We start from the raw sequence: 24,899 nt of genomic DNA on the forward strand, positions 1-24,899 counted from the left end.
TTCATATCCTCGAGGGTCTCACTAAATTTATCAGCAGTTTCTAGGAAATTCTTGAAAAGCCTTAAAAGTGTGGTTTTGAACTCTATATCCAGTAGTTTGCTTTCCTCCATTTCTGTCATTTATGACCTGTTTCTTTGTCTCCACATTTTGGCTGTGTCCTATAGGGCCCAGTGGCTCAGCCTCCCCATTTATCTGAGGTGGATTCTTGGTGCACCCCTTTGTGGGCTATGTGCACAATCTTGTTGTAGTTAAGCCTTGATTGTTGTTGGTATCACTGGGAGGAATTGACCTCCTGGCCAATTGGCTGTGAGAATCAGCTATGTCTACAGTGGGAGGATTTCTGTGCTGAAGACACCCTTTTGAGGCAAGACTTGCTTCAGTTGGGCTTTGGTGCTCACTGAATCTGCCCCTTGAGTGTGTCCCTTATGGATCTGAGGAGTTGTAATCTGGATGGTCCCACTCTGACCGCTGGGTACACTGGCTCTTGGATCTCTAAGGAGGTGCTAATTTAGCTTCTGCCTGAGGCTACCCAACAGGAGCTAGGAGAGATCTGCAGATTCCTCTTCCTTGTTTGGGATTTGGAGGTGCCCAGATGAGGCCCAGCTGTGAAGCAATGCAAGCTGCTGTGGGGCTTTGGGCCTTCTTTTGGATGTTCTGGGTCTCTCTGACCCAGCTGCAGCTTGTTAGGTAATTATAGATTGCAAAGGGCCAGGCCATTCATATGCAAAAGCCTCTGCACACATCTTGGGTTTCAGGGAATCAACAGGGTGGAGCAAACAGCTATGGTTGATCCTCGGCCCTGCCCTAAGAGGCCCTAGGTCACAGTGTCCCGTGGTAATCACTGCAAGCACCTCTGAAAGAAAGCCGTCCTCGAGTTCTGCCAATGCCAGGCTAGTTTCTCCCCGTATGAGTCTGGGTCTCCAGAGACACACCCGGAACTGGAGTTCAGAGCAGTCGGCAGCTTGTGTCTCCCTCCCTATTGAAAAAGATAACCACATCATCAGTTGCCAGCCCTTTCCGAGTGCACCTCCATACCTCTGCACTTTACTTCCGCAACTCCTCTGAGTCTCAGTGTGCTTTTCTCTTTCCTTCTAGTCGTAGAATTTCCACTCAGCCAGCCTTCCTGTGGTTCTGGATGATGTCTGTTTTGTATTTTAGTTGCAGTTTTGAAGTGGTTGTGCGAGGCAGCAATTTCAGGTGTTTACCTATGCCGCCATCTTCATTTCCCAGAAGCTTTTTATTTTGATGTAGTCACATTTGTTTATTTTCTCCTTAGTCTCCACTGCCCTAGCAGTTGTATCAGCAAAGATATTGCTACGACATATGTCTGCTATTTAGCTGTCTATGGATTTTCATGGTTTCCCATCTTACATTCAAGTCCATTAGCCATTTTGAGTTTGTTTTTGTGTATGGTGTAAGTTGATGATCTAGTTTCATTTTTTTGCATGTATATGACCAAATTTCCCAGCACCATTTATTGAAGAGACTGTCTTGAGTCCATTGTATGCTATTGCCTCCTTTGTCAAATATTAATTGAGCATAATGGTTTGTGTTGATTTCTGGGTTCTCTGTTCTGTTCCATTGGTCTATATGTCTGTTCTTGTGCCAATTCCAGGCAGTTTTCAGAACCATGGCTTGGTAATATACCTTGATATCAGGTATTGTGATCCCTCCAACTTTGTTCTTCTTTCTCAGGATTGCTGGGGCTATTCGCGGGTCTTTTTTTATTCCAGATGAATTTTTCGAGAGTTTGTTCTAGATCTTTGAAATATGATTTTGGTATTTTAATTGGGATTGTATTGAATCTGTTGATTGCTTTGGATAGTATGGACATTTTAATGATATTGATTCCACCAATCCTTGAAAATAGTATGTTCTTCCATTCTTTCTGTGAGTTCATTAGTGGTGTATAAAAAGGCCATAGATTCCTGGGTGTTAATTTTGTATCCTGCTACATTGCCAAATTCATTTATTAGGTCAAGTAGTTTTTTGATGGAGTCTTTGGGGTTTTCGAAATACCGAACTATGTCATCTGTGAATATTGACAGCTTTACTTCGTCTTTTCCAATTTGAATGCCTTTTATTTCTTCTTCTTGTGTTATCGCTATGGCTATCACTTCCTGTACTATATCGAACAGGAGTGGTGACAGTGGGCATCCCTGTCTTGTTCCTGTTCTTAGGGGAAATGGATTTAGTTTTTGCCCATTGAGTATGATATTGGCTGTAGGTTTGTCATATAAGGCTTTTATTGTGTTGAGGTATGATCCCTCTATTCCCATTTGCTGAGGGTTTTTACCAAGAAATGGTGTTGGATTTTGTCAAATGCTTTTTTTTTCATAGATTGATATGTTTACGTGATTTTTGGATTTCACATTGTTTATGTGATGTATCATGTTTATTGATTTGTGGATATTGTACCAATATTGCATCCCTGGAATAAATTTCACTTGGTCATGATGTATAATCTTTCTGATGTAATGCTGAATCTGATTTGCCTGTATTTTGTTGAGGATTTTGTCATCTATATTCATGAGGGATATTGGCCTGTAATTCTCTTTCTTTGTATTGTCTTTAACTGGTTTTGGAATTAGTGTAATGCTGGCTTCAGGGAAAGAGCTTGGGAATGTGCTTTCCTCTTGAATTTTTTGGAATAGTCTGAGGAGGATAGGTTTTAGTCCTTCTTTGAATGCTTGGTAGAAATCCCCTGTAAAGCATCCAGACTAGGCCTTTTGTTTGCTGAAAGATTTTTGATTAATGCTTTAATTTATTTGGTAGTTATTGGCCCATCAGGTTTCTTTATTCTTCCTGATTCTGTTTTGCAATCTTTATTTTTCTAGGAATATGTCCATTTTGACTAGGTTGTTCATTTTGTTGGAATAGAGTTGTTCATAGCATGTTTTTACAATACTTAGTATATTTATGGAATCTTCTTTCATCTGATTTTGTTTATTACGGTCCTCACTCTTTGTTTCTTTGTTTCTTGGCTAGAGGTTCATCAATATTGCTTATCCTTTCAAAGAACTAACTCTAGGCTTTGTTGATCTTTTGTATTGTGTTTGGTTTTTTGTATCTATGTCGATTATTTCTGCTCTGATCTTTATTATTTCCTTCCTTCTGCTTACACTGGGCTTTCTTGTTGCTCTTTTTCTAACTCTTTGAGTTGTAGTGTTAGATAATTTATTACCATTATTTCTTGTTGTTTGAGGTAGGCCTGGAGAGCTATGAAGTTTTCTCTCAAGACTGCTTTCATTTGTCCCATAGATTTTGGATTATTATGTTTTCATTGTCATTTGTTACCAGGATGCTTTTTATTTCTTCTTAGATCTCTTTGGTAACCCAAACATTTTTTAATAGCATGATATTTACCCTCCAAGTGTTTGATTTTTTTCATTGCTTTTATTGTTCTTAATTTCTTATTTTATGTCATTGTGATCTGAGATGCTTGATATGATTTCTATCTTCTTGAATTTGAAGAGACTTTGCTTGTGTCCCAATATGTTGTCATTCTTTTAAAATTAACCATGTGCACTTCAGAAGAATATATATTCTGTGGCTTTGGGAGGAAATGATCTGAAGATAATAATTAATTCCATCTCATATAGTGTGTCATTTAGGTTTGCTGTTTCTTTGCTGATTTTTTGTTTAGAGAAATTATTCAGTGGTGTTAGTGGGGTTTTAAAGTCCCCTGCTGTGACTGTATTTCTGTCGACCTCTTCCTTTATATCTTCCAGAAGTTTATTTATGTATTTGGGTGCTCCTATATTGTGTGCATATGTATTTACCAGAGTTATGTCTTCTTGTTGAATTGCTCCCTTTATTCTTATGAAGTGGTCTTTGCTATCTCTTGTTATGGCTTTCACTTTGAGGTCTATTTTGTCAGGTACAAGTATTGCTACCCCAGATTTATTTTCATTTTCGTTCGCCTGAAAAAAAATATTTTTCATTTCTTCACTATCAGTCTGTGTTAGTTTTTGTTCTGAAGTGGGTCTCCTGTAGAGAGCAGATATATTGGTCATTTTTTAATTCATTGAACTACCCTATATCTTTTGATTGGGGCATTTAATTCTTTTACAATTTAAGTTATTATTGATAGGTACATGTTTGTCGCAATTTTTAATTTTTATGCCTGTGTTCCTTCTTCCCTTCCTATTTATTCTTTTACAACAGTCCCTTTATGATTTCTTGCATTGCTGGTTTGGTGGTAATAAACTCCCTTACTCCTTTTTTTTTGTCTGTGAAGCTCCTGATTTCAACTTTAATTTTGAATTATAGCCTTGCTGAGTGTATTATTCTTGGATTCAGACTTTTGTTTTGCATGACTTTGTATATTTCATTCCATTCCCTTCTGGCCTGGTGTGTTTCTGTTGAGAAATAAGTTTACAGTCTAGTTGTAGATCACTTGTAGGTAACTGTCTGTCTCTCTCTGGAAGCCTTTAAGATTCTTACTTTGTCATTGATGTTTGCCAATTTAATTATGATGTGTCTTGGTGTTGGTCTTTTTGGGCTCATCTTATTTGGGACTCCGTGAGCTTCATGAACTTGTGTGAGTTTTTTCTTCCCAATATCAGCTCACCCTCCTTCTGTCATTGTTTATTCAAACAGGGTTTCTGTTCCTTGCTCAGATTCCTCTCCTTCTGGAACCCATATTTTGTGGGTGTTGTTTTGTTTCATGTTGATCTAAAGCTTCCTTATGTTCTCCACCTGATTTTTTTAAAAATATATTTTATTGATTTTTTATAGAGAGGAAGAGAGAGAGATAGAGAGTTAGAAGCATCAATGAGAGAAAAACATTGATCAGCTGCCTCCTGCAAATCTCCCACAGGGAATGTGCCCGCAACCCAGGTACATGCCCTTGACCGGAATCGAACCTGGGACCCTTCAGTCTGCAGGCTAACGCTCCATCCACTGAGCCAAACCAGTTTCGGCTCCACCTGATGTTTAAGTTATTGGTTTTTATTTTTTTCCAGTTGCTGCTCTGCTTGGGTATTCTGTTCTACATTGTTTTCTAGCTCACTAATGTGGTCTTCCACTTCTTCTAGTCTACTCTTGATGCTTTCTGTTGCATCTATGTCATTTTTCATTTCTTCATGGTTTTTCTTCATTTCTTCTTGGTTCTTACACATGTTGTTGAATTTGTCCTCTATCCTTTTCAGCATCCTTATGGCCATTGCTCTGAATTATTTCTCTGACATATTTCTTACCTTTATTTTGTTTGCTTCCTTTTCTGGTGATTCCTCCTTTTCTTTCATATGGAGGCTGTTTCTTTGTCTCCCCATTTTCTCTCCTGTCACGGCGTCTGGTTTTGTAGCTCAATCTCTACTGCGTTGACTTAAAGGCACAAAATACATGAGAAGACACAACCCAGAGTGTACCAAACACAAATGTGTTCATGATACCAATAATCCCAAATAAATGTGGCCACTAGAGAAAAATGTTTAGGAGAGAGAAAAGAGTGCAAAAATGATATTGAGAGAAGTAAAAAATGTAAGAGAGAAAAGAAAGAGAAGAAAATAGAAGGGTAAAAATAGATATGTATATGGGGAGAAAACTCCAAAAAAGAAGCAACTAATGCAAAAAACAAACCCCCAGAAAAGATTAAGAGGGAAGCTAAATCTGAAGGGGCAGAGCTTATTTCTGAATGTAAGGTCAAGGTATTGAATGAATGGGTAAATGACCATGATTCTATATAGAGGAGATAGAAAGAGAATGAGTGTATAAGAAGAAAAGTAAAAAAAACCCAAAATACTAAAAATAAAATAGATAAAAAATAAAAAATAATTGAAAAAATATATATTAATATATATATATAAGAAAAATATATATATACACATATATAATTTTCCCTTTCTTTAATTTATCTATGTATTCATCTATTTTTGGAAAAGGAGAATACAGAGTAGACAGGCCTGAGTTGGTGATTGACACTAATTAAGCTATTAGTAGAAGAAGAGAAAAAGTGAGGAGAGGAAAAACAGAAGCATAAAAAATAAAAACAGAAAATAACAAGCTAACAAACAATCAAACAACAACAATAAAGGAAAAAAATGAAAAAATTGGCTGGTGAAGAAAGAGAAAAAGAGAAGTGTGCATGGACTTGGATCAGGGGAGAGGAAATTAGGTATATGAGTAAGATCAATTTTTAAAAGGGAGTAAAAAAGGATAGTGAAAAACTAAAGCAGGAACAGGGGAAGAGAAACAGGATAAAAAAGGGAAAATGTGAGTAAGGAAGTGTTGGCATAAAGGAAAAATTAAGAGAGAGTAAAATAATGTTAAAAAATAAAATAGAATGTAGAACACTAATAAAAAAAACAAAATAAAAGTTAAAAATGTAAAATCATAGTAGTAAAAATAATAAATAAAAATATAATAATAAATAGTAAAATAAAGTGAGAAAAATGTTTAGTTTCTTAAGTAAAAGATAAAAAATAAAAATGTGAACTAGTGAAATTTGTTCACTTCAGCAGAGCTCCAATGACCCATGGTGAATGGTTTAAGACCCATCTCTACTGTTCTACCTGGCATGTCTGTTTCCTGACAGATAGTCAGCACAGTGTTGAAGTTCCCAGAGATCCACCGCTCTTCTCTGTCAAACCACAACCTTGGTTTCAAGCAGGTGTGATCACTCTGCTCAGTTTGTTTCTCTTCCTGCCTTCAGTTGCACTGTATTTACACAAGTGTCTATTTATGACACATCCCCTGGATGGTGGTGTTTCTGTATTAGTTTCCAGAACCAAATGGCCTGTCAATCCATTCCCCCAGGGTTCCCTGGGGGTGTATAGACTCTTCCTTTCCCTGCCACACTCAGGACTGGGTTGGAGGAACGGACTGTCCCAGAGTTGGTTTCCTGCTCGTCTCTTCCTATTCTTCTCCCCAGTCTCCACAAAAACCATCTTCTCTGCAGTCTTGGTGAGTGTTTTTAATTGAAAAAGCCCATGCACTGGGTTTAGCAAGTAAAAGCAATGAAATTATAAAGACAATGCAACCACACCATCTCTCGTCTTTTTCCCCCATCACTGCACGGCTGGTATAGAACTTCAGGCTGCCTTTCTGAGCACAGTCCCACAGCTTAAATCTAGAGTCTCCCACTTCCAGCAGCACTGTGGATCCCTTTCCACATTCGAGGGCTACACTGACCGCAAGGGCTGCGGATTTGGTGCAGCACAGTCTCCCCTCCGAGATTCTAGTCCCCTCTCAGTATGTTTCTCCCTCCACCTGGATCCCAGATCCCACCTCTCTCCAGGCAATCTCTGACCTTTCCATACATGGATTGCCTCACCAGCTGTGTTTAACTTGCAAATTCCTGGTGGATGTTATTGGATTCAGCTGTTTCTTCTATCTGCTCTGTGTGAAGGTGCAGGACCCATTTGCATATTTGGCCGCCACCTTGTCTCCCCCTGGACAAACTTTTTATGTGCCCATGGCTGGGGAGGCTGGAGTCTCAGTGTTCGTGGGTTCACAGCTGAGGCAGCTGGTCCCTGGGCGTTGTGGCTATAGAGTCCTGGGAGGTATCTGACGTCTCCCCAGGTTAAGGTAAGGCTGGGCTTCTGATCACAGCCACTCTCCCCTTCAAGATGGCATGATCTCTGTGGCATAGCCAGCCACTCCAGGAGAGATTTCAGTGATAGTATAAATCTGGTCCACCAGTCCCCGACAGTCCTGTGGAATATAACTGTCCATCACTCACAAATACACACACTCCCCACACATCCACTCACTATCCTTCGCTCTTTCACTCATTCACACTATCTTGCTTACTGCCATCCCATTGGCCACTATCTTGGATCTTGTAGATGTTATCTTTAGGGAGAAAAAGATCAGGGGTCTGAGTTCCCTGACTAGTGATATGAAAGAGGAGGATAGGTTACTCTGGGGATGAGGTTCTTGTTTAACCAGTTTTTCCCCTTGCTAGGCATCCAGAGCTTTCTTGTAGGTACTGAGACAGGATTTCAAAATAGGATGTTGCAGTGGTTAGGCCCCCTACGCCAGTTCCAACCCTTGTTTTGATGCCAAGGGTTATTAGGAGAGGAATTATCTGGACTGCCCTTTTATGTCGGATATGATGGGGTATGGGGACAGGTAAAGATTTATTATTAGGGGCTATATCTATTGGGTGAGAGATAGATGAGAGTACAGGCTGCTCTCCAGTTGGTCAGGGGCAGATGTATGTTTTCTCCCCACAGAGAAAGAAAATTCCCTGATTATGGAGACAATGTGAAAGGTGTAAGGAGAAGAGGTGGAATAAAGGGTATGAGGTTCCCTTCCCCAGTTCTGGAATCCAAACCAAGAGGGTAGTCACCATGGAACTAATGATAAGGGGTGACAGATGAGTGGTTGAGATTTTATTACAGTGAAAGTGGGTAGGAATGCTAGAATGGCTGTTATTCAAGGGAAAAGTGAAAGGGAAGAAAAAGAGCAGTTGAAGACTTGGGCCTGGATGGTTGGATAAGGAGTAAAATGGATCTGCTGTAGGAAATAACTGGAGGAAAGAGCTACCTTAGTAAGAGATTGAATATAAGCACAAAAAAGAGGGGAAGCTTTATTTTCCTGTGCTTTAAGATAATTACCTAGAAGTGTGTCTGCTTTTTGAGAAACCCTTTTTACAAGCTAGAGAGATTTTTGCCTGATTCCATCTCTTGATTGGTATAAGAATGGTGGTATATGCTAAAGAGGTGTGGTAAAGGCAGAGCCAGAAATTTCTGGTTTAGGAGGGAATGGGTGAGGTTTGAGATGAGTAGAGGTGAGAAAGTTGTTTATGGGTGTAGCTTATGGGTGTAGGAGAGGAGGGCTGGAATAGGATGAGAAGGAGAGCTAATCCCCACTTCTAGGATTGGGATTGTCCCAAGGGGAGAAAGGGTATGTTTGGGATCTAGAAAGAAGAAAATTTCGTCCCATGGGTAATCAAAGTCCCGTTGTAGAAAGACTTAAATAACATAAAATACTGAAACATTGATAGCAAGACAAGTTTTAAAATTTTCTGCTCTTAGTTTTTATTATAGACTAGTAGCCCGGTGCACAAAATTCGTGCACTGGGGTGGGGACGGGGGGGATGGGCCCCTCAGTCTGGCCTTCACCCTCTCCAATCTGAGACCCCTCAGGGAATGTCCAACTACCTGTTTGTGTCCACACTTTTAACAGATAACAGCTCCATTGTTGTTTCTTTCTTATGCTTAAAACCATTGGAATTAGTAGGTATTCAGAGTGTGGATACATTTTGGGGGGACACCCTGTATATCTCTAGTCAGCGGTGAAAGAAACCAACAGCAGATTTGGAACCCCCAGACAGGGAACCTCGCTCACTCCCCACATGTCTCCCCACTTCACTTTCCACCTTCGTGCGCAGCAGGAGAATCAACATTTTCTCTCATTAATTTGGAAAAGCACGTCCTGTGACCCGCTGCCCGGCAGGAGTGCGCTAGGCCCCAAGCAAGCGAGGCTCAGTCAGGGCAGCCTTCTCTCATGGGTGCTGGCACCCAAAGTGCACATTCCTCCTCTACAGTTGCCCCGACTATCCCACTGTTTCACTGAGAGGATGGAATTCCTCTCCACCTCTGGGTTCTTGATCTTGAACGCTGACCGAAGGCACCTCAGCGAGGGCTGCCCTTGCCCACCAGGTGTGTCTGCCTGCATCTGCTCCCGCCTCAGCACCTGCATTAACCCCCTAGAGGTGATCTCGTAGCTGCACTGGCCTCCATGGGAACAGGGCATCACCACTCCACCCTCTCACTGTCATTTCGCAAGTGCCCACCCTCAGCACCCAGAACACCCAGACACTCTCCAAAAAACGTGAGCGCATCATAGAGGATGTGTGCACATCCTGTGGGGGTGTTAGGCATGCTGAGTTGATGGAAGTGTGGTGGAGAGGCAGGGGGAACTTGTGCACACCTTGGTTTGCAACTGTTGCAGGTGCGGGAGGGTGACAGTGTGCTGGGGGATGTTCACACGCCAGCAGGGGATGTGCACACCGGAGGCCTCTGGCTTTGCAGATCCACAAACCCTCGTGGTGCGGCCAGGAGGACATCAGTCTGGCCCACCACGGTGGCTGTCCCTGCATCCTGCACCTTCTGGGCCAGGAGGCGGTTCTTGCGCAGCCACTCCTGAGCGCTGATGGCCTGCAGGTGCTACTTCAGCTCAGCCTGCAGACTCCGCTTGGCGCGCTCACAGCTGTCACCACCGCCATGTAGGGAGTACAGGCCGTCCTCCGCCAGCCTGCCTCCCCTGTCCAGAGGCTCTCTGCGCTGCTCACCTGCTCAGAGTGACTGGGGCTGGGTGGAAGGCAGGCGTCCTGCCCTGCCCAACCCCAGCCTATCTGCCCCTGTGCAAGCTGCCGCCCCACAGGGAAGGGTCATGGATCCGAGTCCTGGGACCACAGACAGCCTCAAACACTGCCCCCGCCCGGCAGGGTCACAGATCTGGTCCCAGACCGCAGACAGCCTTGCCCGCTGCTGCCTGCCTTCAGTATGCAAATTAGCCACCATCTTGTTGCTTCATGGTGGGAGTCCCCCCTGGGGTGCCTGGTCAGTCAGCCCGCACCCCCTTCAGGGTGGGGGTCCCCACTGGGGTGCCTGGCCAACCTGGATGAGGGGATGATGGCTGTTTGCAGCTGGTCACACCCCCTTCAGGGTGGGGATCCCCACTGGGGTGACTGGCCAGTCTGGGTGAGGGGCTGAGGGCCGTTTTCAGGCTGGCGGGTGACTGAAGCTCCAACTTCTCCTTTTTTTTATTTTATTCTGGGATGTATTTACCTTCTATGGCTGTCACTGGAGCTGAGAGCCAGCTTTAGCTCTGAGGCCCAGCTGCAGCTCTGAGACCTGGTTGTCACCTTTATTGGGATTATCGATGTCATGAATACATTCCTAGTCTGTTCCCTCTGTGTTGTGTCTTGTCAAGTGTTATTTTGTGACTTTTGGTCAACACGGTAGAGAATGAGCCATGTAACCAAAAAACCTGAGAGGAGCAAAAATGGGAAGATAAAGAAATAGCCCCTATATGAAAGAAAAAGAGGAATCACCAGAATAGGAAGTAAATAAAATGGAGGTAAGCAATTTGTCAGAGGAAAAATAAAGAGCGATGGTCATAAGGATGCTGAAAAGGATGGAAGACCAATTCAACAACATGTGTAAGAATAAAGAGGAAATGAAGAAGAATCAGGAAGAAATGAAGAATGACATAGCTGCAACAAAGAACACAATAAAAAGCATCAACAGTAGACTAGATGAAGCTGAGGACCGCATCAGCAAGCTAGAAGGCAAGATGGGAAAAACACCTAAGTAGAGCAACAACTAAAAATAAAACCTAAAAGAAGGAGGAGTGCCAAAGGGAGCTTTGGATCAACACAAAACAAAACAACATCTGTATAACAGGGGTGCCAGAGGAGAGGAATCTGAGAAAGGAAGAGAAAAGCTGTTTTAAGAAATAATGACAGAAAACTTCCCTGATATTGGAAAGAAAAATATCACCCAAGTTCAAGGAGCACACTGAGTCCCAAACAAGATGAACCCAAAAATACCGACACCAAAACACAACATAATTAAATTGGCAAACACCAATGGAAAAGTAAGAATCTTAAAGGCTGCCAGAGAGAGACAGAAAGTTACCTACAAGGGATCTACAATTAGATTATCAACTTATTTCTTAACAGAAACACATCAGCCCAGAAGAAAATGGAATGAAATATACAAAGTGATGCAAACCAAGGGACTGAATCAAAGAATACTATATCCAATAAGGCTATCATTCAAAATTGAAGGTGAAATCAGAATCTTCACAGACAAAAAAGGGCTAAGGCTAAGGGAGTTTATTACCACCAAGCAAACAATGCAAGAAATGCTAAAGGGACTGATGTAAAAAGAAGAAATAAGAAGGGAAGAAGAAACACAGGCATAAAAAATAAAAATGGTGACAAACCAGTACCTATCAATAATAACCTTAAACATAATTGAATTAAATGCTCCAAACAAAAGACATAGGGAAGCTAAATGAATGAGAAAAAATTACCCATTTATCTGCTATCTACAAGAGACTCAACTCAAAACAAAGGACTCACACAGACTGATAGTGAAGGAATGGGAAAAAATTTTCCAGGAGAATGTAAAGTAAAAAAAAAAAAAAAAAGCTGGGTAGCAATACTTATATAAGACAAAATAGACCTCAAAGTGAAGGCCATAACAAGAGATAAGGAAGACCACTTCATAATACTAAAGGGAGCAATTCAACAGGAGGATATAACTCTTGTAAACTTATATGCTCCCAATACAGGAGCATATAAATACTTAAGAAATCTTCTGGAATATATCAAGGGAGAGATCAACAGCAATACAATCATAGTCATGGACTTTAATACCCCATTGACACCATTGGATAAATCCTCTAAACAAAAACTCAACAAATGGACAGCAATGCTAAATGACTAACTAGATCTAATGAAATTCACATCTTCAGGACATTTCACCCCAAAGCTACAGAATATGCATTCTCCTCAAGTACACATGGGATATTTTCAAAGATAAACTACATATTGGGACACAGCCAAAGTCTTTTCAAATTCAAGTAGATTAAAATCCTAACAAGCATCTTCTCAGATCACAATTGAATAAAATTAGAAATTAACTACAATAAAATCAATGAAAATAAATCAAACACTGGGAATCAAATAGCATGCTATTAAACAATGATTGGGTTACCAAAGAGATTAAAGAAGAAATAAAAAGCATCCTGGTAACAAATGACAATGAAAATACAACAATCCAAAACCTATGGGACACAGTGAAAGCAGTCCTGAGAGCGAAACTCATAGCTCTACAGGCCTACCTCAAAAAATAAGAAAAATGGTAATAAATTATCTAACCCTACAACTTAAAGAATTAGAAAGAAAGAAACAAGAACAACTGAAAGTAAGTAGAAGGAAGGGAATAATAAAGATCAGAGCAGAAATAAATGACATAGAGGCAAAAAAAATTACAAAAGAACAAAAACACCAAGATCTGGTTCTTTGAAAGGATAAACAAGATTGATGAACCTCTAGCCAGGCTCACCAAGAAACAAAGAAAGAGGACCATAATAAACAAAATCAGAAATGAAAGAGGTGAAGTAACAACAGATCCCACAAAAATAAAAAGGATTGTAAAAAAATACTATGAACAACTCTATTCCAACAAACTGGACAACCTAGAGAAATGGGCATATTCTTAGAAAGATAAAGGTCCCAAAACAGAATCAGGAAGAGGAAGAAAACATGAATAGGCAAATAAGTACTGTTGATATTGAAGCTGTAATCAAAAATCTTCTAGCAAACAAAAGCCCTGGTCTGTAAGGCTTTATAGGGGAGTTCTACCAAACTTTCAAAGAAGAATTAAAACCTATCCTCCTCAGACTATTCCAAAAAATTCATGAGGGAGGCACACTTCCAAGCTCTTTCTATGAAGCCAGAATTACCCTAATTCCAAAACCAGATAAAGATACCACAAAGAAAGAGAACTATAGGCCAATATCCCTGATGAACATAGATGCTAAAATCCTCAACAAAATTCAAGCAAATCAGATCCAGCATTAGATTAGTAAGACATACACTATGACCAAGTGGGATTTATCCAGAGATGCAAGGATGGTACAATATCCACAAATCAATAAACATGATACATCATATAAACAACTTGAGAGACAAAATTCACTTAACCATATCAGTCAATTCATAAAAAGCATTTGACAAAATCCAACATCCTTTCTTGACAAAATCTCTCAGCAAAGTGGGAATAGAGAAATCATACCTCAACATAATAAAAGCCTTATATGAAAAGCCTTATATAGCCAACATCATACTCAATGATCAAAAACAAACCATTTCCCCTAAGAACAGGAACAAGACAAGGATGCCCACTTTCACCACTCCTATTCAATATAGTACTAGAAGTGCTAGTCATAGCAATCAGACCAGAAGAAGAAATAAAAGGCATCCAAATTGGAAAAGAAGACATAAAACTGTCATTATTTGCAGATGACATGATATTGTACATAGAAAATCCTAAAGACCCCATCAAAAACTACTATACTAAATAAATGAATTTGGCAATGTACTAGGATACAAAATTAACACCCAGAAACCTATGGCTTTTTTATACACCAAAAATGAACTCACAGGAACAGAAACTACAAAACAATCCCATGCACCAAAAAAATTAGGTACCAAGGAATAAACTTAACTAAGGAGGTAAAAGACCTGTACTCAGAAAAATACAGGGCATTAAAAAAAAAGATAGCAGAAGACATAAACAAATGGAAGAACATACCGTGTTTTGGATTGGTAGAATCAACATAATTAAAATGTCCATACTATCCAAAGCAATTTATAGATTCAATTTAATCCAAATTAAAATACCAACTGCATATTTCACAGACCTAGAACAAACTCTTCAAAAATTTATCTGGAATAAAAAAGTACCCCAAATAGCCACAGCAACTCTGAAAAAGAACAAAGTTGGAAAGATCACAATACCAGATATCAAGCTATATCACAAAGCCACTCTTCTCAAAACTGCCTGTTACTGGCACAAAAACAGACATATAGACCAACGGAACAGAACAGAGAACCCAGAAACACACCCAAGCCATCATGCTTAATTAATATCTGACAAAGAAGAATACAATGGACTCGAGACAGTCTCTTCAATAAAGTGTTGAGAAAATTGGACAGATACATGCAAAAACAATGAAACTAGATCACCAACTTACACCATACACAAAAATAAACTCAAAATGAATAAAGGACTTAAATGTAAGATGGGAAACCATAAAAATCTTAGAAGACTCTATAGGCAGAAAAATAAATAAAGAAATATCTTTACCAATACTGTTCCTAGGGCAATGGAAACTAAGGAGAAAATAAACTACATCAACATAAAAACTTCTGCACAGCAAAAGAAACCATCATCAAAACAAGAAGAAAGCCCACTGCATGGGAGAACATATTTGCCAATGCATCTCAGATAATGGTTTAATCTCCAAAACTTACAGAGAACTCATACATCTTAACAAAAGGAAGATAAACAATCCAATAAAAAAATTGGCAAAAGACCTAAATAGACAGTTTTCAAAAGAGGACATACAGAAGGCCCAGAGACATATCAAAACATGCTCAAAGTCACTAATAATCCAAGAGATGCAAATCAAAACAACAATTAGGTACATCTCACACTTGTCATAATAGCTATCATCAACAAATCAACAAACTACAAGTGCTGGAGAAGAAGTGGAGAAAAAGGAATCCTTGTGCACTGCTGGTGGGATTGCAGACTGGTACAGCCACTGTGGAAAACTGTATGGAGATTCCTCAAAAAATTGGAAATGGAACTCTCATTCAACCCAGTAATCCCACTTCTATGAATATATCCCAAGAAGTCAGAAACACCAATCAGAAAGAATATATGCACACCTATGTCCATAGCAGCACAATTTATAATAGCTAAGATTTGCAAACAACCTAAGTGCCCGTCAACAGATGAGTGGATTAGAAAACGGTGGTACATCTACACAATGGAATACTATCCTATATAATAAAAAGCTAATATGCAAATTGTCCCCTCGCCCAAGTGTTTGACCAGGGTGTAGGGCCAACAGGCCAACCATCTGTGGCCACCTCCCTAGCCATCCCTGTCCAATCGGCCCCGATTGGGGCAGGCTGGCCAGACCCCACCCATGCACGAATTCATGCACCAGGCCTCTAGTGCTGCTATAAAAAAGAAGGAACTTTTATCATTTGCAACAGCGTGGATGAACTGGAGAGCATTATGCTAAGCAAAATAAGCCAGTCAGAGAAAGATAAATATCACATGATCTCACTTATATGTGGGATATAGTGAACCACACAAACTGATGAAAATAGATTCAGAGATAAAGAAACACTGAATAGACCTTCCAACCTCAGAGAGAAGGCAGGATGGGGAGTAAGAGATCAATCAAAGTACTTGTATCCATGTATATTAGTATAACCAATGGACATGGACACTGGGGTGGAGAGGGCTTGTCCTGTGGTGTGGGAGTGTTGGAGGGTTAGATCAGAGAAAAAGGAGACATATGTAATACTTTAAACAATTAAAAAATCTTACATAATAAAAGCCTAATATGCTAAGTGTCCAGTTGTCCGGTTGGCCATTCAACCAATCAAAGTGTAATATGCTAATGATATGCTAAGGCTGCTCAACCACTTGTTATGATGTGCACTGACTACCAATGGGCAGACGCTCCGACCGGTAGGTTAGCTTGCTGCTGGGGTCTGGCTGATCAGGACTGAGCTAGACGGGCCAGGCACACCCTGGAGCCCTCTCATGGTTCCTCCCCAGCTAGCCAACCTCCCAAATCCCTCCCCGGCCCCTATCGTGCACTGGTGGGGTCCCTCGGCCTGGCCTGCACCCTCTCACAATCCAGAACCCCTCAGGAGATGTTGGAGAGCTGGTTTTGGCCCAATCCTGAAGGCCAGGCCTAGGGACCCCACTGGTGCCCGAATTCGTGCACCGGGCCTCTAGTAAAATAATAAAATAAAATAAAAGAGAGATATTTGGTTCTTTTAATAAAGAACAGGAAAGTAAAGTCTTGTCCAAGGTTTTGGCCCCTTGTCTGAGGAGTGGGGAAAGAAGGAGGTCTAACCTGTCCTTAGGGAGATATTGAGTAACAAGTAGAACAGGTGTTGATATATCTTGCACTAGGGAGGCTAGGGTAGGCCATATTATGAGGGGCTTTAGGAGTTGTAAATGTGGTCTGTATCCTATATGTAAGGAATTGTGAGTAGCCTGTAAGATATTGCGGGCCTGTCCTTTGGGAAGGATATATTTTCCCTGAAATTTTAACCATGGGTCTTCCCAAGTGGTCTCAAGAGCAAATATGGCCTTAAGTTCCTCTGGAGTGTATTTGGGTGTTGTATAAGGCAGAGCTAAGAGTTGGAGAGATAGAGGCTTCCTCTGAGTCACTGCCTTGGCCTCTTGTTCTGCTTTGTTATATCCCTGTATTATGGAATCTTTCCCTACTTGGTGTCCTTTACAGTGTATGACTTTTAAGAAGGCTAGAAAAGGGGAGAGAAGTTCTTAAATACCAAGCAAGAAGACCTGTTGAGGCTTTCAATGATAGTGTCAAGGACTGTGAATGAGTGTTGGAAATAAAGAAAGTCTAGACTCCAGTCTAAGGATATAAGCAACAGGAGAGAGCCTGGGCAGGGTTGCTTTAGCTTACTAGGAGAGAAGGGGTCCCTTCAGATATCAGGGGTGATCAGGTACTGGCTCACTGGACAAAATTGTCTACAAGTTTCACAAATCTATCCATTCACAAATAACCAGTTTAGTAAACAACCAGCATTTACATTTATGAACACACTTTAAATACACTCTTACTTTCAAGAAAATATACCTTCAACGAAGTACAAGAGACCATCTGTCATAAAAGCTAAGAGCAGGCAAATTTAAAACTTGTCTAGCTATCAATGTTTCAGTATTTTATGTTATTTTAAAACATTTAGATGTTTTCAGTAATGCTCCAAGTTATCAAAGACTTTGGAAAATTATGTAATGGCCTATAAGGGTGGAGAAAAGGCAGAGGGAGGAAGGAGCAGGCCCTGCAGCCTGTTCTAAGTCTGCAGCAGCTTGCATTTAAAACTGCCACATTTTCCCTTAGAGATAACATGCTAAGGTTTGGGTGATAATGAGTTCAGCTTATGATAGTAGCAGGACTGGTAAGTAAGGATTTGCAGTTTTGTAGTAAAGAACGTTGTTCTTTGGGAAGGGGGGCGGGGTGAGAAGGTGCTGAGGTGAGAGTAGTTTTCAGAGCATTAAAGGGGATGAGAATGCTGGCTTTGAGATCTAAAGGCTCACTGAGGGATCCTTTCATTCATCATAGAGGGCTTTGTGAGAAGACTAAAGTTTGGAATCCAGAGGCAAAAGTACCCAGCAAGCCCAAGAAAGGATAATATTTCTTGACTAGAGGAGGGGACAGTCATGGAGGAGATAAGGCATTCATGGTCCAAGGTAATGGCTTGGCTTTGTGGGGTGAGAGTTAAAATGAGGTAAATGACTGCGGTTTGGGGCAACTGGGCTTTATGAGGGGATGTGCAGTAGCTCTGGCTGGGCATTCAGGTGGAATGAGAAAGGTGAATAAAGGGGGTGTTTAGTAAAATGCAGTGCTGAGGTGAGGTGACTAATGGTTGTGAGACTAGTCCACCAACCCCCCATAATAGAGACTGAAGAGGGAACAAGGGTCCCAGCAAATTTGGAGAGGGCAGAATAAGTGGCCACAGTGTCAATTAAAAGGAGATCAGCTTACCTGCCACTCCAATCATTACCCAAAGCTCTGTCCTGGTGATCTAAGTCTGCAGGGCCTTGTCAGGAACTGGGCAGCTTCAGTCTTCAGTGGCCAGTCACAGGAGATCTGGAGGCTTGAAACCACATCCACAGTGTGGCCTTGTAGAACTGACTAAAGTCCTACCTGGAGAGGGCAGACTACAGTTTGATTTCTAGTGGCCTTCCCTTCCACACCTTGGCCAGGGCCCAGGAAGAGATCTCAGGGCTGGACAGGAGTTGGTCCAGTGTCCTTTGTTGCATTTGAAGCATGGGCCTGAAGGCAGCTTAGCCTTTGACTTACCCTTGGTTGGGGGACTGGCACTTTGTTTGGGGTTTCTGAGAGAAGTGGCTGAGCTGAGAAGCCTACTTTTATGACCCTATTTTGGCCTGAACTCCCCATTGTTTTTGGATTTTGGTCTCCTCATCTCTATTATTACAGACTTTAAAGGAAAGGTTAAAAAGGTCTTTTTGAGGAGTTTGTGGACCTATGTCTATTTTTTGAAGTTTGCGATGTATGTTGGGGACTGATTGGGATATAAAATGGGTGTTTAGAAGAAGGATTCCCTCTGGGGAGGTGGGGTCTAAGGTGGTAAATTTCTGTAAGGCATCTGTGAAGCAGAAGAGGAGGAGAGCTGGGTTTTTGTCAGGGCCCTGAGTGATTTTATTAAGTTTGTCATAGTTGACCGCCTTATGGGCAGCCTTTTTGGGTCTAGCAATGAGACAGGTGATTATATGGCTACAGAGACCGCACCCTGGAGCATGAATCTGATAGTCCCATCTCAGGTTAGTTCAAGGGACTGCATCAGTGCCAACCAGGTAGACTGCCATGTCCTGTCTATGAGAGGTCATGGGCATGGTCCTGAGCTGATAGCCAAATGAGCTCCTTCTCCTCTGGGGTGAGAGAGGAGGACAGAATGACTTAGATGTCATGCCAGGTCACGTCATAGGACTGGGTCAGGTACTCAAATTTCTTAGTAAAGGTTATGAGTTGGTGGAAAAAGAGCTGAGATGCCTCACAATCTGTGTGAGGTCAGACATGGAAACTGGGATGTGTACCCAGACAATACCCTTGGTTCCTGCTACCTCTCTCAGGGGTAGAATGGGCTTGGGAATAGAAGAGTCTTTTGAGGAAGGCAGTCTTTCAGTGATCTGAGAGCAAATGTTAGGTGGGAAAAGTCTGTATTGAAGCTCGAGCTCTCAGGATTTGGGCCCTCGGGGGCTGGGGTAGAAGGTGGTTGCTAATTAGTAGGGTCTGGGTTTTGAGAATCTACTGCAGGTGAGGGGAGAGGTGCATAAGGGAGTGGAGATCGGTGGTCTACTGGGTCAAAGTAGATGCAGAATCACAAGTGTTGGGGGTATGATGTTTTGCATGAAGGAGAAGGATGTGATGGGTAGAGTAGGACTGACTGAGGGAGGGTCAGGACCAAAAGGTTAAAAAGGCCTGGATATAGGGAATCTGACATTTTCCATTGTAGTGACAGCAATTATCTAAATTGTACAATGTGCTAAAATTGAAAGTGCAGTTTTCAGACTATTTCAGGCTATTGAGACTTATTATTTAGTTTATATTGTGACAAAACAGTATTACAAAAGAAAATGAGGTACTTGGGCCTGATCTCCCTGTAAGTGTGTAGAGCAGCGGTTCTCAACCTGTGGGTCACAACCCCTTCGGGGGTCGAACGACCCTTTCACAGGGGTCGCCTAAGACCATCGGAAAACACATATATAATTAAATACTGTTTGTGATTAATCACTATGCTTTAATTATGCTCAATTTGTAACAATGAAATTGGGGGTCACCACAACATGAGGAACTGTATTAAAGGGTTGCAGCATTAGGAAATTTGAGAACCACTGGTGTAGACGGAGTGTAACATGGCCCATGAAAGAGAGATAGATTGAGTGACAGACCACAAATCCAAAGGTGACTGTTTAGGACAGGCATTTCCACTGCTAAACAAATCACCATGAGAAATAAAGGGGTGACCCTCTGAACTGAGCATCCCCAATCCAGAAGGACCCACAGCCAAATGTCTGAGGAATCTTCTGGCCTAGCGCTAGGACTTTCGAGATGAGAGACCTTTGAGAAGTCAGTGAGAAAGAGTGGGCAGAAGACTCAAGACAAGGAAAATTTTAGAATGTCACTCACCTAGAGAAGATTGGCCAGTGTGGAATGGAGGGTCAGCAATGGAGAAGGAGAGATTCCTCATCCAGAGTCCCCCTTGGCTGGTTCAGGAGGGCCCGCTAGGGAGCGAGGCCTAATCGAGGCTGTCAATCAAGTCACCAGAGTAGGATTCGGAGGTAAGCCCAGGACCAGCTACCGCTGCCTACTGCTCTCTGAGTAGCAAACTTGGGGTGACCAAAGCCAAGGAGATGGCATCCCTTCCCCATGGAACTCTCCCGGGTTTCAGCACCAAATGTTAGGGTTGTTGAAGGAGGAATGCATGAGGCCGAAGTGATGAGTGATTATGAATTTATTAGGTCATCTGGATACCAGATGGGCTATCCCAAAATGGTGCCAGCACCCAGGGCTGGGGAGTCAGAGATTTTTTCTGGGCAGAGAATTCTCTGTTCAGGTCTGGATCCTGGGAAGGTTCAGAGGGGAAGTATAATTGTCTTAGCAAGTGGAATGTGGTCTATGTGAAAAGGAATGTCTGTTGTGAGTGGCCTAAAGGTCAGTTCCCAGGGAAGGGGGTATTGATTCAATTATTTGATCAAACCTAACGAAAAGGTGATCTGTGGAATGGGAAAAATGTTTTCAAACCATATATCTGATAAGGGGTTAGTATAAAAAATATACAATGAATTTTTAAAACTCAACAGCACAAAAATAATCCAATTAAAAATGGGCAAAGAACTTAGACATTTTTCAATCCTTATTTTTTATGGTTGACACTATTACAAATGTCTCCTTTTTTTTTTCTTTTTTTGCACGTTTGCATACCTCTACCAGGTCCTTGTCCCCACTTTGCTCTAGCCAGCACCAAACTATTGTCTGGGTATATGGGTTATGCATATATGTTCTTTGGCTAATTACTTTACCTTCTTTCATCTAGTCACCCCTCCCACCTCACCTCTGACTTCTGTCAGTCTACTCTATGTATCCATGCCTCTGTTTCCATTTTGTTCATCAGTTGAATTTGTTTATTAGATTCCACATATAAGTGAGATAATATGGTATTTGTCTTTTTTATGTCTGGCTTATTTCATGATAATTTCCAGGTCCATTCATGCTGTGGCAAAAGATGAGTTCCTTTTTTTTTTTGTTTTACATTGTGTAAATGTACCACAGCTGTTATTATCCAGTGATCTACTGATGGGCACTTGGGCTGTTTCCATATCTATTGTAAATAACACTGCTGTGCATATATTCTTTGTGATTGGTGTTTTAGGCTTCTTAGGATATATTCCTCAAGGTGATATCACTGGGTCAAAAGACAGCTCCTTTTTTTTTTTTTTTTTGAAATTCCATACTGTTTTCCACAGTGGCTGCATCAGTCTACATTTCCACCAACAATAAACTAGGGTTCCCAATTCTTCACATCCTCACCAGCACTTGTTGTCTGTTTATTTATTGATAGTAGCCATTCTGACAGGTATGAGGTAATATGTCTTTGTGGTTTTAGCTTGCAGCTCTCTGATGATTAGTGAAGTTGAGCATTTTTTTTTTCATACATCTATTGTCCATCTGTATATTGTCTTTGGAGAAGTGTCTATTCAGGTCCTTTGCTCATTTTTAAATTGGATTGTTTCTCTTCCTGGTATTGAGTTATATAAGTCCTTTATATTTTTTGAAAATTAACTCATTATCAGATGTCTCAGTGGCAAATATGTTCTCCCATAGTATGGGCTCCCATTTCATTTTGTTGAAGGTTTCCTTAGCTGTGCATAAGTTTTTAGTTTGATGTAGCACCATTTGTTTATTTTCCTTTGTTTCCTTTGTCCTACAAAATATATCAGCAAAAAATATTGCTACCAGTGATATCTGAGATTTTACTGCCTATGGCTTCTTCTAAGATTTTTTTGAGATTTTTTTTAACTAATAGTTAAGTATTTTATCCATTTGGAGATTATTCTTGTGTATGGTGTAAGTTGGTGGTCTAGTTTCACTTTTTTGCATATACTGAAGTATGGTAGCAATCATTTCAGATTGAAACTGTAGTTTATCTCTAACCCTGTTGTTTGGCTTAACAATAGAAAAATTACTTTGATTTTCTGAATTGTATAAATCATCCCATTTGATTGAATGATTATCCCATTGACTGTTATTTTACTGGTTTTAGAAAGCACATTCCTCTGTATCTGGGAACCAGGACAGCACAATTGTCCCAAGACCCGAGGGTTCCAGATAATGTGTTTCAGTCAACTCAGTGGTCCTAAGACTAGGACAGTATAATTACTCTAAATTGCCTCGATGGCTCTAGCTAATGACTTCCTGCCAACTCAGTGGTTCGAGACCTGAGGGCTCTAGATAATGTGTTCCTGTCAACCCAGTGGTCCCAGATGATGTGTTTCTGTCAACTCAGTGATCTGGAGACCCAAAACTGTAATTGACATGCTTAATTTCTGCTTCTGCAAACTGCTTTTTTTGCGAACCAGGTTCCTCATTCCAAACCCTGAGATGTAATCAATAACTTTGTGATTTTTTGCCTATATAACCCTGGAACTGTGTCCAAATAACTACTATGAGATTTAGGAATGACCCCTCATAGTCCCGGATTGCAATAAATGTGACTCTATAATTCAACTTCTTTTTTTTTGTCTTTTTTTTTGATTAATTAAATCTTTATTGTTAAGATTATCACATTTGTTCCTCTTTTTACCACCCATAACTCCCCTCTACTCAGTTCACACCCCACTCTCCTCCCTCACTCCCCACCCACTGTCCTCATCCATAGGTGCACAATTTTTGTCCAGTCTCTTCCTGCATCTCCCTCACTCCTTTCCCCCTCAAGAACAGTCAGTCCACTCCCTTTCTATGCCCCTGATTCTATTATAATCACCAGTTCATTCTGTTCATCAGATTATTCACTTGATTTTCAGATTCACTTGATAGATGTGCATTTGTTGTTCATAATTTGTATCTTTACCTTTTTCTTCTTCCTCCTCTTCTTAAATGATACTTTTCAGCATTTCATATAATACTGGTTTGGTGGTGATGAACTCCTTTAGCTTTTTCTTATCTGTGAAGCTCTTTATCTGACCTTCAATTCTGAATGAGAGCTTTGCTGGGTAAAGTAATCTTGGTTGTAGGTTCTTGGCATTCATCACTTTGAATGTTTCTTGCCACTTCCTTCTGGGCTGCAAAGTTTCCGTTGAGAAATCAGCTGACAGTCATATGGGTACTCCCTTGTAGGTAACTGAGTTTCTTTCTCTTGCTGCTTTTAAGATTTTCTCTTTGTCTTTTGCTCTTGGCATTTTAATTATGATGTGTCTTGGTGTGGTCCTCTTTGGATTCCTTTTGTTTGGGGTTCTCTGTGCTTCCTGGACTTGTAAGTCTATTTCTTTCACCAGGTAGGGGAAAATTTTCTGTCATTATTTCTTCAAATAGGTTTTCAATATCTTGCTCTCTTTCTTCTTCTGGCACCCCTATAATTCAGAGGTTGGTATGCTTGAAGCTGTCCCAGAGACTCCTTTCACTATCTTCATATTTTTGGATTCTTTTTTAATTTTGCTTTTCCGGTTGGGTGTTTTTTTCTTCTTTGTATTTCAAATTGTTGACTTGATTCTTGCAATCCTTTAGTCTGCTGTTGGGAGTCTGTATAATATTCTTTCTTTCAGTCAGTGTATGCTTAATTTCTAGTTGGTCCTTTATCACAACCTCGAGGGTCTCATTAGATTTCCTGTAGGTCTCATTAAGTTTATTGGCAGTTTCTAGAAAATTCCTAAAAGTGTGGTTTTGAACTCTATATCCAGTAGTTTGCTTTCCTCTGTTTCTGTCATTTGTGTCCTTTTTCTTTGTCTATGCATTTTTTATGCTTCCTTGTGTTGATAAGGTGGTTTTCTGTGCTAAGTGTCCTCTAGGGCCCAGTGGTTCAGCCTCCCCAATTACCTGAGGAGGACACTTTTGGTGCACCCCCTTGTGGTCTTTGTGCACAGTCTTGTTGTAGTTAAGCCTTGATTGTTGTAGTTATCACTGGGAGGAATTGACCTCCAGGCCAATTGGCTGTGAGAATCAGCTGTGTCTGAAGTGGGAGAACTTCTGTACTGGAGACACCCCTCCGGGGCAAGACTTGTTTCAATGGGGCTTTGGTGCTCACTGAGTCTGCCCCTGAGTGTGTCCTTTATGGTTCCACCCTGACTTCTGGGTACACGGCTCCTGGATCTCTAGGGAGGTGCTAATCTAGCCTCTGCCTTAGGCTATCCAGCCAAAGCCTCCCTGCAGGGCTTGGGCGGGGTGGGTCCCACAGGATCAATAGGGCAGGGCTAGCCGTTACGGCTGCTCTCAGAGGCCCCACTTCTCAATTGCTGTAAGCCCCTCCGAGAGAAAGGTGCCCTCGAGTTCTGACTGATGCCAGACAGTCCTGCTTCTCCCGTATGAGTCTGGGTCCCCAGAGACTCGCCCGGAACTGGAGCTCAGAGCCT

At 41.2% G+C, this 24,899-nt stretch overlaps 1 pseudogene; it reads right to left on the bottom strand.

The window, feature by feature from the left end:
* The window catches only part of LOC118650524, a 69,405-nt pseudogene that overhangs the window by 36,738 nt on the left and 7,768 nt on the right, over positions 1 to 24,899 (bottom strand).

Source organism: Myotis myotis, unplaced genomic scaffold, assembly GCF_014108235.1.
Source record: "Myotis myotis isolate mMyoMyo1 unplaced genomic scaffold, mMyoMyo1.p scaffold_m19_p_3, whole genome shotgun sequence".
Classification (NCBI taxonomy): Eukaryota; Metazoa; Chordata; class Mammalia; order Chiroptera; family Vespertilionidae; genus Myotis; species Myotis myotis.